Here is a 6,746-nt window from a genome sequence, read left to right on the forward strand (position 1 = left end):
AGGGTGGCTACTTTGAAGAATCTCAAGTATAAAATCAATTTTGATTTGTTTAAAACTTTTTGGGTTACTACATGATTCCATATGTGTTAATTCATAATTTTGATGTCTTCCCTATTAATAATAATAATAATAATAATAATAGGGAAAATAATGAAAATAAAGCAAAAATCTTGAACGAGTAGGTGTGTCCAAACTTTTGACTGGTACTATGTATGTACATACTGTATATGTATTACCTCGTACACCTGCACATCGACTCCGTTCCGGTACCCTGTGTACAGTTGAAGTCGGAAGTTTACATACACCTTAGCCAACTACATTTAAATTAATTTTTCACAATTTCTGACATTTAATCCTAGTAAAAATTCCCTGTCTTTGTAACCATTGTCTTCCTCTTCTGATGAGGAAAAGGATGGATTGGACCAATGCGCAGCGTGGTAAGTGTTCATGTTAATTTATTAAACCGAACACAAAAATAACAAAGGAGAAAACATGAAAAAACGAAACAGTTCTGTAAGGTGCAACAACAACACTAAACAGAAAATAACTACCCACAAATCATAGTGGGAACACAGGCTGCCTAAGTATGGTTCTAAATCAGAGACAACGATTGACAGCTGCCTCTGATTGGGAACCATACCAGGCCAAAAGCAGAAATACAAAACATAGAACAAAAACATAGAATGCCCACCCCACTCACCCCCTGACCAAACTAAAATAGAGACATAAAAAAGGAACTAAGGTCAGGACATGACATGTCTTAGGTCAGTCAGGATCTCCACTTTGTTTTCAGAATGTGAGATGTCAGAATAATAGTAAAGAGAGGATGATTTATTTCAGCTTTTAATTCTTTCATCACATTCCCAGTGGGTCAGAAGTTTACATACACTCAATTAGAATTTGGTAGCATTGCCTTTAAGTTGTTTAAACTGGGTCAAACATTTCGGCTAGCCTTCCACAAGCTTCCCACAAAAAGTTGATTGAATTTTGGCCCATTCCTCCTGACAGAGCTGGTGTAACTGAGTCAGGTTTGTAGACCTCCTTGCTTGCACACGCTTTTTCAGTTCTGCCCACACATTCTCTATAGGATTGAGGTCAAGGCTTTGTGATGGCCACTCCAATACCTTGACTGTGTTGTCCTTAAGACATTTTGTCACAACTTTGGAAGTATGCTTGGGGTCATTGTCCATTCGGAAGACCCATTTGCGACCAAGCTTTAGCATCTTGAGATGTTGCTTCAACATATCCACATAATTTTCCATCCTCATGATGCCATTAATTTTGTGAAGTGCACCGGTCCCTCCTGCAGCAAAGCACCCCCACAACATGATGCTGCCAGCCCTGTGCTTCACGGTTGCGATGGTGTTTTTCGGCTTGCAAGCCTCCCCCTTTTTCCTCCAAACATAACGATGGTCATTATGGCCAAACAGTTTTATTTTTGTTTCATCAGACCAGAGGACATTTCTCCAAAAAGTACAATCCTTGTTCCCATGTGCAGTTGCAAACCGTAGTCTGGCTTTTTTATGGCGGTTTTGGAGCAGTGGCTTCTTCCTTGCTGAGCGGCCTTTCAGGTACGTTTTACTGTGGATATAGATACTTTTGTACCTGTTTCCTCCAGCATCTTCACAAGGTCCTTTGCTGTTGTTCTGGGATTGATTTGCACTTTTCACACCAAAGTACGTTCATCTCTAGGAGACAGAACGTGTCTCCTCCTGAGCGGTATGAGAGCTGTGTGGTCCCGTGGTGTTTATACTTGCGTACTATTGTTTGTACAGATGAACGTGGTACCTTCAGGCATTTGGAAATTAGGCCTTTCTTTTGATTTTCCCATGATATCAAGCAAAGAGGCAGTGAGTTTGAAGGTAGGTACACCTCCAATTGACTCAAATGATGTCAATTAGTCTATCAGAAGCTTATAAAGCCATGACATAATTTTCTGGAATTTTCCAAGCTGTTTAAATGCACAGTCAACTTAGTGTATGTTAACTTCTGACCCACTGGAATTGTGATACAGTGAATTATAAGTGAAATAATCTGTCTGTGAACAATTGTTGGAAAAATTACTTGTGTCATGCACAAAGTAGATTTCCTAAACGACTTGCCAAAACTATAGTTTGTTTCCAAGAAATTTGTGGAGTGGTTGAAAAACAAGTTTTAATGACTCTAACCTAAGTGTATGTAAACTTCCGACTTCAACTGTATATACAGTGCCTTCAGAAGGTATTCACAGCCTGAATTTAAAATGTATTAAATTGAGATTGTGTTTTCACAATACCCGATCATATTAAAGCAGAATAATGTCTTGAGTCAATAAGTATTCAACCCATTTCTTATGGCAAGCCTTAATAAGTTTGGGAGCAGAAATATGCTTAACGGGTCATGTAATAAGTTGCATGTGTAATAATCGTGTTCAACATGATTTTTGAATGACTACTTCATACTCTGTACTCCACACACACAATTATCTGTAAAGTCCCACAGTCGAGCGGTGAATTTCGAACACAGATGCAACCACAAAGAACAGGTTGGTTTTCCAATGCCTTGCAAAGAGGGCACCTATTGGTAGAGGGGTAAAAAAAAGCACACACCAAATATCTCTTTTGAGCATGGTGAAGTTATTTATTACACTTTGGATGGTGTATCAATACACCCAGTCACTACAGAAATACAGGTGTCCTTCCTATCTCAGTTGCCGTAGATTAAGGAAACAGCTCAGGGATTCACCATCAGGCCAATGATGACTTGTTTTATTTTTTTAACTAGAGTCTATTGGCACTCTAAGTAAAATAATTAAAAAAAATCCCCATCAAGAGCTGTCAGTTTAAGCTACAGATATCTATTTTTTGCATGGACTGCGTTCCACTCTATGGAAAGATGAGACTCTCACGAAAATGATGGTGTTCTCTGTTTTGCTTATATGTTCTAGATACAGGACAGAAACATAAAAACATCAGAACAACGATTACTTACCTCGAATTGGACAAAGATTTTTTATTGAACGAGTTTGATGCGAAGGACTGCTTTCTTGTGAATAGACCCAAATCCCTGTCATTTGCGTGAACAAAAGGCGGGTGTCGGGCTGCCTTCTGAGAATTTGTGGGTGATTGAGTAAACCCCCTCTACCATCAGTAATATTAGCCAACGCGCAACCATTGGATAACAAAATCAAGGACATCCTACCAACGGGACATTAAAAGCTGTAATATCTTATGTTTCACCTAGTCGTGGCTGAACGACAAGATGGATAACATATAGGTGGTGGGCAAGCTAGAACAGCTGCCTCCGGTAAGACAAGGGGTGGCGGCTGTGTATTTGTAAATATCAGCTGGTGCATGAAATCTAATATTTTAAGGAAGTCTCAAGGTTTTGCTCACCTGAGGTAGAGTATCTCATGAGAAGCTGTAGACTACACTATTTATCAAGTTTTCATCTATATTTTTTGTAGCTGTCTATTTACCACCACAAACCGATGCTGGCATTAAACATACAGGTAGAAATGAGGTTTAAGTTTCCCTGCATTAAAGTCCAAGCCACTAGGAGCGCTGCCTCTGGATGAGCATTTTCCAGTTTACTTATGGTCCAATACAGCTCGTTGAGTGCCATCTTAACTTGGGTCAAATGTTTTGGGTAGCCTTCCACAAGCTTCCCACAATAAGTTGGGTGAATTTTGGCCCATTCCTCCTGACAGAGCTGGTGTAACTGAGTCAGGTTTGTAGACCTCCTTGCTCGCACATGCTTTTTCAGTTCTGACCACACATTTTCTATAGGATTGAGGTCAGGGCTTTGTGATGGCCACTCCAATACCTTAACTTTGTTGTCCTTAAGCCATTTTGCTACAACTTTTGGAAGTATGCTTGGGGTCATTGTCCATTTGGAAGACCCATTTGCGACCTAGCTTTAACTTCCTGACTGATGTCTTGAGATGTTGCTTCAATATATCCACATCATTTTCCTCCCTCATGATTTCATCTATTTTGTGAAGTGCACCAGTCCCTCCTGCAGCAAAGCACCCCACAACATGATGCTGCCACCCCTGTGCTTCAGGGTTGGGATGGTGTTCTTCGGTTTGCAAGCTTCCCCCTTTTTCCTCCAAACATAACGATGGTCATTATGGCCAAACAGTTCTATTTTTGTTTCATCAGACCAGAGGACATTTCTCCCAAAATTATGATCTTTGTCCCCATGTGCAGTTGTAAACCGTAGTCTGGCTTTTTAAAGGTGGTTTTGGAGCAGTGACTTCTTCCTTGCTTCTTCCTCATTTTTAATATTTGGGCTTGGGGAGGGAATCTAGTCAGTTCGAGTCAAAAGGCTCAAGTCCAAGTCAAGTCACGAGTCATTGGTGTTGAAGTCAAAGTCGAGTTGCAAGTCATCATATTTGTGACTCGAGTCCAAGTCATGTGACTCGAGTCCACACCTCTGATTATAAGTGAAATAATCTGTCTGTAAACAATTGTTGAAAAAATGACTTGTGTCATGCACGAAGTAAGTGTCCCAACTGACTTGCCAAAACTATAGTTTATTAACAAGAAATTTGTGGAGTGGTTGAAAAACGAGTTTTAATGACTCCAACCTAAGTGGATGTAAACTTCTGACTTCAATTGTATACTACTGTAAGTAAAGTCTGGATGTCTCAATCCGCTCTCTGGTGACTCTCGAAGTCGTCCCTGTAGCCTCAGCTCTCTGGATAACTCTCGCAGCCTTCTCCGCAGCTCTGATGTCCGTATCACCCAGTTGTAGGATCAGTAATTCACCAGATGGTGGCGCTATACCGGACGAGCCCCTAAAATGTTACCGGCCTCAGTCTGTAGCTGAGGTGGCCTGTAATAGTAAAAAGAATGGACACAATTTTACATCTGCCAAATTCTGCCGCTTTCTTTATTCTGAAGAATGTGCGCGCTTGGCCAAAACTAGCTGTTTCTCCTACTACCACAGTGCAACAGCTCCATCTATGGGCTTGATGGACTACTAATGCTAAAGCATATAGAATAAACCATTTAGATTAATTAAGACAAAGACATAAATAAATTGGTTAAAATTTTTTTTTTAGAAAGAGGTGTCTGTTTTTAGTGACTTTGTTTTCAAATCCATTACACATTCCGTTCCATCTCATATTGCTCAAGTGAACAGCAAACCTGGTTTCATGAAACAGATAAAGCAACATCTCCCGCCACAAAGCCTCTCCCCTATTTGACCTAGATAGTTTGTGTGCATTTATTGATGTAGGCTACGTGTGCCTTTTTGTTCATTTTTTTTTTACAAAAATTCGATGTAGTTCTGTCCTTGAGCTGTTGTCTATTAATGTTCTGTATTATGTCATGTTTCATGTGGACCCCAGGCAGAGCTGCTGCTAATGAGGATCCTAATAAAATACAGATACAAATATGGTAATCTTGGATCAGCTCTACTCCACCGATGCCAGCAGTTCACCATGTGTGTGAAACTAAGTGATCCAGAGTCAGTTACTATTCTGTTCTGACATTTCTTAGCCAAACTAGAAAAGCTCCACTGGCTCCTTTTCTTCTACACACTGCTCTCTTATTCTTGTCAAATTCAAACATATAACATGACAGGGATAAAACAGCTGAGAATCAGCCCTGAGGGAGGCTCAGTCATCCCAGAAATGAGCTTGTCATTTTTTCTCTCTCTCCACCAAAATAAACAAGGTGGTGATTGCTGCTGCCTGTGCGAGTCACCCAGAAGTGTTTCAGAATCACACTGTCCTTTTTTTTCTCTGAATGCCGAATGCCTGGCTTAGGGCGGCAGATGGTAGTGTGTGTGTGTGTGTGTGTGTGTGTGTGTGTGTGTGTGTGTGTGTGTGTGTGTGTGTGTGTGTGTGTGTGTGTGTGTGTGTGTGTGTGTGTGTGTGTGTGTGTGTGTGTGTGTGTGTGTGTGTGTGTGTGTGTGGCAGACAGCAGTGGGCTCGGCTTACCCCCTCATCTGATAACCTGTATGTCTCCTCTACCTGACACCCTGGAGGAAACATAATGAAAATCCTGCTACTATTCTAATTAACTTCTCAAATGGAAGTCATTCTATGGATGAGAGAGGGACAATAATCTCTCTTTTTAACTATTATCTGGCTAGTTCGTTATAATAATATGAACCTGTAATTGAACTTTGAGACACACACACACACACACACACACACACACACACACACACACACACACACACACACACACACACACACACACACACACTCCTCAAGGAGCCCAGCTGTCCGTCAACATCACAGTGCACAGAATTAGATATTCAGATGGTCTGATAAGAAACCAGTGATTCAGATGGTGTTTCATTAGTGAGAAAGAAGGGAACATAAGATAGACCAGGTAAAGTGTCTGAGATGGTAGATTAACCTTTTAATATCCAGCTCTAAGACGGGACGTCACTGGACCCTTAAACAAGGAGAAGGAATGTCTGGTCTGGTCAGGTCAGACTTGATTAGACCACCTTGGCTGACTAGAGATGTAGCCTGTAACCACCAACACACTAAGCACCACAGCAGGCTGCTGAGGGGAGGACAGCTCACAATGATGGCTGGAGTGGAGTCAATGGAATGGTATCAAGCGCATGGAAAACGTGTTTGATGTGTTCGATACCGTTCCATTTATTCCGTTCCAGCCATTACTATGAGCCCGTCCTCCCCAATTAAGGTGCACCGGCCCCCTGTGCTAAGTGTAGAAGCCAGAGAACAATTTCAACCACCGATAGAAACACCAAAGGACACCGATAGACAGACGCATGGA

Source organism: Oncorhynchus mykiss, chromosome 21, assembly GCF_013265735.2.
Source record: "Oncorhynchus mykiss isolate Arlee chromosome 21, USDA_OmykA_1.1, whole genome shotgun sequence".
NCBI classification, from domain to species: domain Eukaryota; kingdom Metazoa; phylum Chordata; class Actinopteri; order Salmoniformes; family Salmonidae; genus Oncorhynchus; species Oncorhynchus mykiss.